The sequence below is a fragment of the Tenebrio molitor genome, chromosome 5 (assembly GCF_963966145.1).
Source record: "Tenebrio molitor chromosome 5, icTenMoli1.1, whole genome shotgun sequence".
Taxonomy (NCBI): domain Eukaryota; kingdom Metazoa; phylum Arthropoda; class Insecta; order Coleoptera; family Tenebrionidae; genus Tenebrio; species Tenebrio molitor.
The window spans coordinates 12,384,229-12,397,116 of record NC_091050.1 but is presented as its reverse complement, the minus strand read 5'-3'; the positions used below and the strand labels follow the sequence as shown (position 1 = coordinate 12,397,116).

At 43.7% G+C, this 12,888-nt stretch overlaps 1 protein-coding gene and 1 long non-coding RNA gene across 7 annotated transcripts in view; one reads left to right on the top strand and one right to left on the bottom strand.

Moving 5' to 3' along the window:
- The window catches only part of LOC138130224 (growth factor receptor-bound protein 14-like), a 101,894-nt gene that overhangs the window by 85,711 nt on the left and 3,295 nt on the right, over positions 1 to 12,888 (top strand). The gene's annotated exons all lie outside the window — the stretch shown is intronic.
- The window catches only part of LOC138130234 (uncharacterized), a 36,599-nt gene that overhangs the window by 21,601 nt on the left and 2,110 nt on the right, over positions 1 to 12,888 (bottom strand). The gene's annotated exons all lie outside the window — the stretch shown is intronic.

Below are 12,888 nucleotides of genomic sequence, written 5' to 3'. Positions count from 1 at the left end.
CCTCCGCGCAGCTTTAAAAGGGTGAGGGCGACTGCGATAATCTCGGCGGGGGTGTTTCCTTTAATTGCGGGAAATTTTTGCGTGATTTTCCTTGACACAAGTCACGGAGGGTTTTTGCGCGCGCGGACCAATAAATGTCGAACTAATTTCCAGCGGAACAGATTCGCAGCAGAAAATAAGGAAATTGATTGTGTATAGGTCCTCCCCGGCATAAAACATTGATGGGGATTCTCTCGTTTGCTACGGAAATGAAATTTAATTAGGATTTGAAGCTCTCGCAGTGATTTTACGGACAACTGAGTCCTGAAATCCGTAGACGGACTCGAATATTGAGTTATATAAGGATTCCTCGTTTCGTATCTGTAGGATTAACAACGGGGGGAAAAAAGTGGGATAGGTATAATTACGATACTGATCTCTCTGTTGAAGTCATCAGAGTAGCGTTTTTGAGAGGCCGAGATAATCCTTAATCTGGAATTTGTATAAAAAATCCCAGATTGCAGGGAAAAAATAAAAAAGTCACCAGATAACGCGGTTTGCCCATAGTACGTTGCGATATTGATTAGCTTTATCTTATCTCGCTTGTTTTATAAATGCGTCAAAGACCTCGTTAACTTAATTTAAAACATTTCAATCTCGGTAAAAAAGCGCCGCCGCGAGATATAATTTCCCCTTGGAGATTGTGCAATTTGGATTTTTCTCCGAACCGATCTCCGGTTCGATGGCAGCGAGCCAGTTCCAAAAACGCAGCAACAGATGATTTAATTAAGCCGTGCGTGCGACAAGGTCCCACCCTCGTCCCTGCGCCGTTTACGCGCACCGTTTTTTTTTTCCAAATAACCATCCAACCGCGTCCGGAAATCCTGCTGGACAAAAACCGTGTGGGACAGGAAAGCAAATAAAAAACGGATCTTATCAGTTTACACAAGAAACGACTTTGTTCGTACTAAGTCAAGGTTAAGGTTTTTTTTTACCGTAACCAAATATGCAGAGGACACGCCTTTCGAGAAATTGCGGTTCGGCGGTGATTACAGCACCGATAGGAGAAAAAAAATCATGGGGATTTCGGCGAGGGCGCATGACGCTTCGATTTCGCCTCCGGTTGGCCGAACGAGATGGAAATTATGCACCACCGGTCAATGTCAAGGCTGGACGCAGCAGGACGTGCTGAGCTTTTTGCAACTTTCCGAACGGTCGGTGCGAAATTCGCGGATTCTATTTTATTAATAAAGAGCGACGGCGACCAAACGGAAGCCGTTACGTTAACGAAGACACGTCAGGTCCGCTCGAGGACGAGCAGGGACGGAGTAAGGACGAGTGGGAGCGGCGGTCCGGCTCCTGCCGATCAAACCGTTCCAAAAATAATTACGCGACTGCCGGAGAATGTCGTAAAAGTGTGGTCGCGAACGATGAAGAAAAGCAATAAAACCGCAAAGAAACGCCTCGAAGATTAATCGTGTTTAAAGATGCGCAATAAAAGATAAGGAGACATCTTCTAGGTGTTGCATAATTTCGAACGAAAAAAAGCGAACTCGTCCCGAGCGCGTGATCGTTCGACCCGAAACAACAAAACGGCATTTCTCAAATTGAAATGTTTTTTTTTTCGACATTGTCAGAATTTGAGAATTTTCCCCTGTGTTAACGGATTTTGATAAATGTCACAACTTGTCAAAACGAAACGTCAAGCTAATTTTAAAGATTTTAGGCGATTTGGAGCCTTTAAGGGGTTCGTCGAACAAAAAAACAAACGTTGTATTAAAGAAAAATAGTTTATCCCACTTCTGATAAATTAATATTGAGCTCTTCACTTCTCTGTCAGGATCCAGTGAAACTCAAACTTCAAATAAAGTGTAAGGCGTATCGGAGAAAATGCAATCAAAGACTTGTTTCCTTAACAAACTTTAATTCTGAACTGTTTTTCATACACAAAAATCTCCCCCTTTATAGGCGGGCCATTACAAAACTTGAGACCCTTCGTTGGGGTCGATCTCATGCAAAAAAACTAATTAAGACAGCTGCAGTTACCTAATCCTAAGAATGCACCAAAGTCCGCAACATCTGGACAATAATTCATAATCTACCAACTAGCATAAAATAAAGTTCGGTTCCTTTACACTCTCAACGTGGTGTAAATGAAGCAGAACGACACATACAGAAAAAAAAGCGGGGTAGCTAATTCGGGGTCAAACGCCGGGGTCATGCAGCTGTGTTATTTTTTTCTTAATTCTAAAAAATATTGTAACAATTCGGCCTTTCCTGACATAGTCCTCGTCCTCGAGGACGTTCTCCAGATGGTCATTAATCAAAACATAAAACTAACCTACCGTACATTTCTATTGTAACCTAAACACCTACTACAAAATTCGCAACTACAAAGTACGTCTACAAATATTAACCCTTTTTTTAACAGGTAACAATTTTAACCTATCTACTGCTATAATGCCTTTGCAAAGACGGTTACTTTGTTGTTCACCTTCAATGTCTTGTATCATATATCTATCATTACCAATGAACTTCACAATTTCGTATGGGCCTGGCCCTAGATACTTTGGTACTAACTTACGACTTTCGAAACTGTCAATATCGCGGTGAGGGAGACAATCTTTCCGTTTCTCCATGGGTGCGTACAACAGACGCTTCTTCCACCCTTTGAGCCATGTAACAATTATTGACCCACAGCGAAAAATGCAGGTCTCGCTCTTCACACAGAGCAGTAAGAACAGTGCTACCACCCAAATTACTGCCAGCAGCAACACGGTGACGGCTCCACTTATGAGGTAGTGTCCAGAGCTGTGTTTCTGAAACGCCAAATTGACACCGGCGTCGCACAACACTCGCAACCGATCCAGCTGATTATCACTTTTCTTGCTGAAATCACTGTAATCCGCACACACCTGAAATTCGTCACTTTTCTTTCGCACAACACTTGCAAACGCTGAGTCCATTTCTTTGTTGATATCCGGTTTCTTCTGTTCCTGTACCTCCTCGCGTTCGCTGAAAACTGGCTGGTTATCTGTCAGATGGAGATCCATCTTGAAGACGTTGATACACCCCAATTCTTGTAGCTCGAGAAATTCGTCATCACTTAGTTCGGTCCTGACTTCAGATACCTTAATCGGATTGTCTTTTAATTCAACTCGGCAAACATCTTCGCGATACGGTTCACCTGTTGTCTTATTATCGTTCTTTATGACGGTAACGTCCCTACCACAAATACTTAATACGGGCAAATCTGCTTCACCCTCCTTGTCCGTGGTTACCACACGTCGCGGAACAACACCCCCGATTTCGCGTAAACCACCTTCGACGCAGAGTTCACGTTCGCGCACATCAGTTTTTACGACGACGTGTCCCAAGAAGTTATTCGGTATCACCGACATATCTCTCGCCCAGGAAGCCACTTCTGAAGTCGATATATTTTCTGTCACAGGTACTTCACGAATCAGAAGCTCATTCGCGGTTTTGATTACTTGGATATGTCCTTGCTCGGTAAACGGATGTCCCACCAACAAGGGCACTTCCTGGCTTTCCTTGGGTACTATCTGCAGCTTCACCTTGGCGACAACACCATCTATTTCCAAATTCACATCTACGTCTCCCAAGGTTGCAGTGATTGCACCACCATATCCCACAATTTCTTTGGTATTTGCCCAGTTACAATTCAAACGCAACTGAGCAATACAATCATCGCGCAGAGCACACACCTGACTTCCCAAGTCTACATAACTTCTCAGTTGTTTTCCATTGATCTTCGCATCTTTGAAAAACTTGAGATTTGAATCATTGGACAGAATGTTGTTTTCCGTTGCCACGTTTACATTTTGTCTTGCCGCATTTTCTGTTGTTCTTTCTCTCTTCTCGCATCGGCTCGCATAGTGTCCCATCTCATTGCACTTAAAGCACATCACTTGTGACGTCGCTGTCGGTGCAGACTGTTTTTTGCTGAAGGAAACGGGTACTTTCCCTGTCGAGTCTGACGCTTCTCCAATTTTTGCCGTACAGTTTTTTGAAATGTGCCCTCTTTTCTGGCACTTAAAGCAAAGTACGTCCTTACCTCTCGCACACTCCGTCCGATTCTCGCGTAAACCCGATAACTGTCCTTTATAAAATTGTTCACTGTCTAAAATGTCCTTTAATAGACTTGTCTCGTCATAGTGTCGCGCAAGCAAAATTGTCCTAGCCGCTTCTCGTGACTTAAGTCCCATCAACACTAGCTTTTTACTTTCCTGGAACTCCAATTTTAACTCCCGACACAATCGCATCTTCGTATAGAAATAGTCCTCCGCACTTTCATCTTTCCCTTGTACACGAGCTTCCATCTCATGAACTCGTTCCGTCAATGTTCGCGTATCTTCATACTTTTCCCGAAATTTCTCTTCGAACTCACTCCAAGTTCGAATTTCCTCTTGATGGTAACGATACCAATTTAGAGCGCTGCCTTGGAGATGTTGTCGCGCCATCTCCAAAATAATATTTTCGTTCCAAAATTGTCTTCTACCCATCGCCTTTATATCCCGAAGCCAGTTCCTTGCTTCGAAATACCCTCCTCTGCCACTGAACGCCTTCAACCCTTGCGTCAGATCTGGCATTACACAAAAATTTCCAGGTGTCGGTTCACCCGTCGTCATCGTATCACTTGCATACCTTGCAGGTGACGCCCCTGATGGAACCAATCTCCTAATTAGCTCCACCACCGCATCCACAGACATCAACTGTTGTTCTGTTGCATGCGCCGAAGATTGCATTCTCTCTGTGTTGTCCTCCGCCTGCTTCTTCTTCAGTTCCAACAATAATCTGGCGTTTTCGACCTCCTCTTCAGTGTACTCACCGGCACTTGGTGAACCCGACCTAGACATCCCGTTACTAGGCTTCACCCTCAGAATACGACGATACGATATTACCCACGTACCCGTACTCACTTCCCGCAATACACTTCAGAGTCCCGGAGAAATCGCGAAACCCACAATCGAAACTTCAGTAATTCACTTTTAACTTGTTTCCGTACTAGGTACACTTAATTCGCGGACGTATCACAGGTAACATCCCACTTCTGATAAATTATTAAAGAAAAATAGTTTATCCCACTTCTGATAAATTAATATTGAGCTCTTCACTTCTCTGTCAGGATCCAGTGAAACTCAAACTTCAAATAAAGTGTAAGGCGTATCGGAGAAAATGCAATCAAAGACTTGTTTCCTTAACAAACTTTAATTCTGAACTGTTTTTCATACACAAAAATCTCCCCCTTTATAGGCGGGCCATTACAAAACTTGAGACCCTTCGTTGGGGTCGATCTCATGCAAAAAAACTAATTAAGACAGCTGCAGTTACCTAATCCTAAGAATGCACCAAAGTCCGCAACATCTGGACAATAATTCATAATCTACCAACTAGCATAAAATAAAGTTCGGTTCCTTTACACTCTCAACGTGGTGTAAATGAAGCAGAACGACACATACAGAAAAAAAAGCGGGGTAGCTAATTCGGGGTCAAACGCCGGGGTCATGCAGCTGTGTTATTTTTTTCTTAATTCTAAAAAATATTGTAACAGTTGTATTCAACTCGTTCGTGTGTAAATTGGGCCTTTAAAACGCTCGTTTCACTTGCGTTTTAAATTGACCCACTCATGCCAAAAAAAGCCCAATTTACACATGAACTCGTTAAATAAACTACTATTGCGTTCGCTTCGGAGAGAATGAAAATTGAAAACGTGAAAATACGAACGGCGAGAAACTGACCGACGACGCACTTTAATGTTCGTCATGAAGGATTGGGCGTTTATGGGACCCGACACGGGCGAAAGACGTAAATTTTGCCATAAAGCTAAACGCGCCGGTGACGGACGAGCGAAACATTGCCTGACGTAACCCTAGATTTTTTTTCTTTTTTTTCTAGTCGATATTTTACCGCTTAGAACTCTTCCTGGTTTTTTTTCCCGTCTTTATGTTGCATATTAAGTGATGCTGCGAGCCATCGGCGATTCGCGGACCAGACGCGGCCCCCAGCTTGGATTTCCTCAAGATTTGCGTCACTCCTCGCCCATTTCCCAAGTGCCCCAAAAATAGAGAAATGACGTGTCCGCAATAAAATAATTCGTTCATCGATTGTTACTTTGCGGAGATCGAAACGCGGGGAAAAAACGGAATTTCCGCAATCTGGATTGGCGGCGAACTGTTCGAAGGTCTCTGCGAATTTCTAGATGTCTTACTGTTATCCAAGGAAACGCGGACCATTTGTTACTTCCAAATAGATAAATCCAGATAAATGATGTTGGCGCGGTTTCGCTTTAGCATGCACAATTTTTCTTTTTGACGAATCGTCCCTCCCCGCAATCCGTTTTTCGACAAAATGCATCGCTTGCCGCATTCGTCGTGTACAGGGTGGTCGCGCATCACTTCCTCCGGTCGTACACGCACCGCCGGAACATCCTGCGTTTTTCGCTATCCAAATTCTCGTTATCGAGCATGTTGTACGTACGGGTTGTGCAAACAATTTATTATCCGTGTCCGAGAGAGCCGAACCAAAAGAAATAATCAAGTTAGTAATAATGGGTTTACGGATGGGTGTATTGGTGTGCGAATTCGGTTTCCGACATCTGCTCTTGTTGCTATGCGAATTTTATTGTGTGTGCGCGTCGTACGTATGTGTGCACATGCATCTGTTTATTGCATTTTATCCTGATGGGTTTACTTTTCAGGCGTCACGTACGCCCCTGTAACTTGCACATGGCAACAGTGCCCGTCCTGCGAACTACTAAACTTCACGAAAACGTCGCGTCCCCGGTGCTCCTGCCAAATCCATATTAATTATGATGGTGGAAGTGGTGGTGCGAGAAATGACAGGACCGGATTTTCGCAACGACCGGCGGCGGCGGCGGTTTCGGATCTTCTCATTCGAAATTAAAAATTGCACAATCGAGACGATAGCGTTGACGAGATACGACGTTTTCGCGTAAAAATAACCCGACCTCGGCACAGTTTCGTAATCGGCGATTTTTGGCTTATCTCGAGGGAGCCGAGGGAGAGTGGTTCCGGGCCCTCCGAATGGAAAACATTCGTATTAATTAGGGGAGATTTAGCGGAGTGATTCGGTGATCCTGCGAGATTAAGAACGCAGGATCGGGAAGTCTGCGAGAATGAGGAGCGGATAAAACACGGCACTCGATTAGATTAGTGAACGCTTCAATCCGTTCGATCCACAACGAAACACGGATTTTTTCCACCCTCACCCGAATGCAAAACCCCATTTAGACAATAAAGGGAAATGGAAACATTAATAACCCCACCGGCTCGGTTTATATTCGGATCGAACTTCCTGCGGAGGGGACGCGGAATTTCCTGTTTTGATTTTTATCCACTCTCGCCCAAATTGCAAGGACGGCACCGGAAAAAAAAGAGGACGAGCCGGCCGTTTTCCAGGTCATAACGATACGTTTCGCTCAACTTTCTGCAAGACACATAACGCTTTCTACTAATGAAATTTTAAAAATGGGCCCGGAGAACAACACGAGGGGCAAAAAGCGTAATAAACGACGCGGACCATCGGGGAGATTTACACGACGAGGAGGGACCGAAGAGTTCTCCTCCGATTCTCCCGGAGTTCGTTCCGCGTGCGGACGCCCCCCTCGCAATTAGGATTATTTTCGTCGTTAGCCGCCGCCGCCACCTCCCAACGAAAAATCGGGTCAGTCCGATTCGACCCCGCCCGCTTTCTTCTTCTTCATAATTGCGACTTCACACATTCGAGTCTTGTACGAGAAATTGAAACGATTAGTGTCACACTTTTCTCGGTCGCACTCGCGTCGAAGGAAATTTAATTAAAACGTCGAAGGCGGAGAGAGTCGAGGACGACGACGGGGGCTTCCCCACCAGCTCCCCCGATGGTTTTAGCGAAGTAAATTTAATAAGGTTCGTGTTCCTTATCATCGATGGGAAGTTACACCTGTACAGGAGAAACCTAAAATTAAACAATGTTCCCGGGAGAAACGGGGGATGTTGTTATTAAAGCGGTGGCTCTTCTCCACAATTATTTCTTAATAACCTGCATCATAATTTTCCGTTACGTAATGCGGACTGAAACCGAATTGTGAAACGTTTTCGAGAGCGCAACGTGCAGCACGGCAATTAATGCGAAAGTTCTCCTCCATCGGAAATTGTGTATTCCTCCTCCATTGTGTACTTAAACTGCGGGATTTCTGGATGCTTTTCGCGCCAGTTGCGATTTTAATCGGCCGGAAATTGGACCACAACGAGGACGGCGAGAAAAATTTGCGACGTTATCCACCCCTTCTTTGTTCGGTGAAGACCGTACGTGACGGCAACTTCTTTCTCCCAACTGCACCGGCGGTTTTCCGCGATTCAATGCTAAAATTAAATTTCAATCAATGAGCCGATGAGCGCGTGATTCTACCGCGATAGGCGAGTCTACTCGCGAGCTTCCTGATAATATCGTGCGTTTTGAATTTTTAGCTACGCGACTGGAATTTTTCCGATTTTAATTGAACAAGCGGCGATTTGCCCAGGTGTTTTTCTAGAACAATCATTCATGTGTACTCGACTCGACTGTCGAGTATTGAGTGTCGAGCTTTCAACAGTCCAATCCACAAGTCGATAAGATTAGCGTCGATGGCTTCGAGATCACGCCATTTACAAAGCCATCGCGGATTTTGCAAATTTAAAAATCGACCGCAACACGAACACGGTCGAATTTCAAAGTTTAATCGACTACGAATGGGAGAGGATTAAAGGAAGTGCGGTCGGTGTACTTTCGTGCAATCGCGACAAATTTAAACCGCCGAGAACAATTTTAGGAAATTACGTAAGACGTACCGATTACTACAAGGCCAGTTGTAATTGCGAATGTCTCATGAATGACACACAATTGCAAAGTAATTTTTCGGAACAAACGAGGAAATGAGATTTTTTTTAGGAAAATTAAGCAGTGCTTGGAGGAGAGAATGAGGAGTATTGTGCTGGTTTAATTTAAGTAAAACCGTTCGTTGGGAGCGACGAAAAATCGTGCGAGAAAATTCGGCGGCGGTAAGAATGTTTTGTGTTTTTTTTTAATCCGGAACTGGTACCGAAAATATTCGGGGCGGTGACCGGGCGAAATTCTTGTAATATCTGGAATCATTAATGCAAATTACATTTTCGAAGGGCGGTTTTAACGCGCGCTTCCACGTTTCCCTCGACGCGGCGTAATTTTGACGTTTAATAATCGATAAAGCGGTCTGGCCGTTCGGCATTCTCCCCCGCACGCCACCCTTTTTCCGATTTGATTCTGGCAAAACCAAAGGGCCTGTCGCGTTCGACTTCTACAAAAAAAAAAAATTTTTTTGCCCGCCTTCCGTTTTATCCTTCGAAAATGCGAAATCCGTGTACGTCCGTCCGACACGGATGAAATTTAAACTATCTTGACGGGCACAATGTGTACCTTGTCCGGAGGCGGCGGGGATGTTTCGTTGCGGTTTGAATAAATAAGGAAGAACGTCAAAATTCGCGTTAGCATGAATTAAATCAGCCCTACCAGGCGAGATGTGACAGTTATTTGGCACTTTCCTTCACCCCGAAACTCATCAGATTATTTAACATGCTAGTCCGGAGCGTTATACGTTTTCGAGCGGAAATTGCCGCTGGAAATGTTATTTTCCTCGTTATTTCCATGAATGTCGGCGTGATTTTTCCACCCCTTCGATGGCGGCCCGAGGGAGGACGCCCCCTCCCCAACCCCGTTCCTTATCGGGAGGAAATGCGCTAATTAAAACGCGAACGACTCGTTATCGGTGCACCCGAAACCGCCAAGGCCCCCCGATCGGAATCGGACGGCCGGTCTGCGGTTTTGTTTTGATGGAGAGAAGGCTACGGTCGCACACGTGCAAATTAGCCATTGTGGTAGCTCCTCCATTTGCATCGCAAATTAGATATGTGTACAGTAATTATGTTCGTGAGTGGTTGTTTCGATGATAAATGGACGCACCGTCGTCAAATGTCTGCGGTCTCAGAAAAAAACACATTATCAAAAGTCGTGTGGCGCATTAACCTCACCCGTCGATTAACCCAATTAATTTGTGACGTCAGCGTCTGCCCATTGTTTACCTGAAGCAGTTAATAATAATGCAGCGGCGGCTACTTTTTTTTCCTACAAGCGATAGTCGAGGGGGGCGGCCGAGCCGTCTCGCAAGTGAAACGTCAAATGTGCGGAACAAAATTTACAACGCCTCGAGCTCTTTGGCTTTGGACGTTTCGACTCTGCCTTTTGCTTCATTTTCCTTTGCAGCACGTCGGCACCGAATGAAAAAGAAATCGTAACGTCCACCCTACGGGGAGGTTCGCGCTGTCATAATTATTTCTCTAAACATTTCCTTCTTTCACGTTTGTAATTGTAATTACACGGCAACAAAGTCCTACTCGTACATCTACTAGGACTCCACCTCTCGGGGTTATGTTGCACCGTCTAGTTTCTTATCTCATTAATGCCACATGCAAAAATGTCATTAAAGTTACTCACGAAAAACAAAACTGGGCGTCTCACTTAAATCGTGCGAGTTTTATGTAAATACATATCTATTATTAGAGAACTGTGTCGCTTGGCCATCACAAAGAGAATTTCGGTAAAGATTAAATTCAAATACAATTTTAAAATATCTCATCTGGATTGTTTCAATTTTTGTGTTGAGCTCGCCAAAATACCAAATGACAGTACCTACAGTGATTTCAAATAAGAATCTAGCTGCGACACCGACTTTTGTTGTTCGTAGATAACTTTGATGTGTTTTTTTTTTTTCATTTATCATATGGTATGTCTTGCGGTGCTAATTAGAGGGTACTTGACTAGGAGTTTTCACCTCTCGAATGAGAAATTTCACTTATCAAATGATCGTACACTAACGTGACTGACTTTCACAACGTGTGCACGCGACTGGTAAGCATCTGCACCAAGAAATGGGGAAAACGGCAAAATTGTGTGTAATTTTTAGACTGCCGATAGAAGTTCGTTAATAGTTATTTACATAATTAGTGGGATAAAAGCAATATTACAGGACTCGAGTGTGAAGATTGCAGATGACGAGCGCGTTAGCCCGAGTTCATCTGTAATCACACGAGTTTCCTGTAATATGCTTTAGCCCACGTGTTATGTACAAAATTTTATCTAAGACCGCCCCAAATTAAAGAAATAAATCTCATCTATTGATTTTCGCCAGTGAAATAAATGAGTTTCATTACCGCACTCATAAGAATTTACTTATCCCACTGAGTGCGGTAATGAAGTATTTATCCCACTCAAAATTAGTGGGATAAGTATCATTTATCCCGCGGGATTAGATAAAATCCGTTAGTCATAAGGAAATGTAGAAGTGTATTTGGTTATGAGTGAATGCTAATAAATTGTTCGAATTAGATTTAACAGAAAAATTGTTGGTTAGTTGAGTCGGTTAGTTTCAAGGGATTGTTTCTAAGTTTAAACATTCGATTGTTTGTTATTGGATCAGTAATTTTGGCCGTTGGAGCTAGAATGAATGTGAGTGTTTAAATGAAATGGGGATGTATGAATATAAAAGTAAGAGAGTTACAGTAAATTGAGGAAAGAAAGTGTGAATCAAAGACTGAGTAGACTTAAGAATTAGAGTTAAGAGTAATTCGAGTGTATGGAAATTATAAATCATCGTTCATAATAAAGTTAGTGTTTTAATTCAGCGTTTGAATTTTATTAAACATCCTGACAAGAGCAAAGAATAAAATATTGCTACAGTGTAATCAAAAGTGGGAATTCAAGAAAAAATATTGCAACAATTTCAGAAGTGGGATAGAGAGAAAAAAATTGTAACAATAGTAATAAAAAATTCGATACTGGCCGAAAATGAAACGGGGATCGTAGAACTCTCGGTTGGCCATGATATTTCGAAAGTTTCACCGCCGTCTAGATTATACCTGCCTGAACAGGTGTCGCGGAGACGAATCGATGTAAGTGTTTCACTGTGTATATCACGGGTAATTACCGCTTGGATCCGGTCGTGTGGGATTTTGGAACTTCGAATAGCTCATTTCGTCGAACCGTGGGTAGACCAGCATTATTCGACAGCACCACCTGTTCATTGTGCCAAACACATGTTGAGATGATTTTTTTTTCTTTTCATTTTTAATTGGATCCTTTTCGGTAGTGGAAGCCCGGTATCGGTTACGATCATTATGCGGTTACGTAAGTTGAGATCAACCCACATTCATGCCTCGTGTTCAAGGCCGACCGGTATAAATTAGCGATTTCAGATGGCGATGAACAATTTGCCGGGATTTTTTTTTCGTTGGCAACATCACGTGGAAACGCCGGGTAGGAGTCGCACTAATTACCCCCCGCTCCGAGTGAGCGAGCGTTCATTAATCTCGGGGGAAAAAAAATCACAATTACCAGGTGTCAGGTGTCGGGCATTATTAATAACGCTGGAACACGTTCGCGGCGTCGTATCTAGGCACCCATGAAACGATCGTCGATTGTTACGTAAGACGACTGACCGACTAGATTAAAATTTTTATGGAAATTCGCGTCATTGTATATAGGCGGCTACGTGGAAAAATAACGTTCGTCTTTTGTCTGGGATAATTGGTGTCACGCCAACTCGCATGCACGACGGCCGCGGTCGCCCTTCAGACGACCCGGGGCCCCGCTCCGGAGGATCCTTCTTTTTTGAGACGAGTCGAGATCGTGTTCGGTGCGGCGTTTCTCAATCTCCAGTCCGTGTTTCCGCGAAGCATTTTCACATTTCTCCCCCAGATATCATGTACGTTTTCCCGGTTTTCCTCGATATGTACATTTTAACACTTTATAATGCGTGTGCGTGCGACGTGCCGTGATGAATGACTGAATTCTGTTTCCTCGCTTCGAGGGAAAAAAACG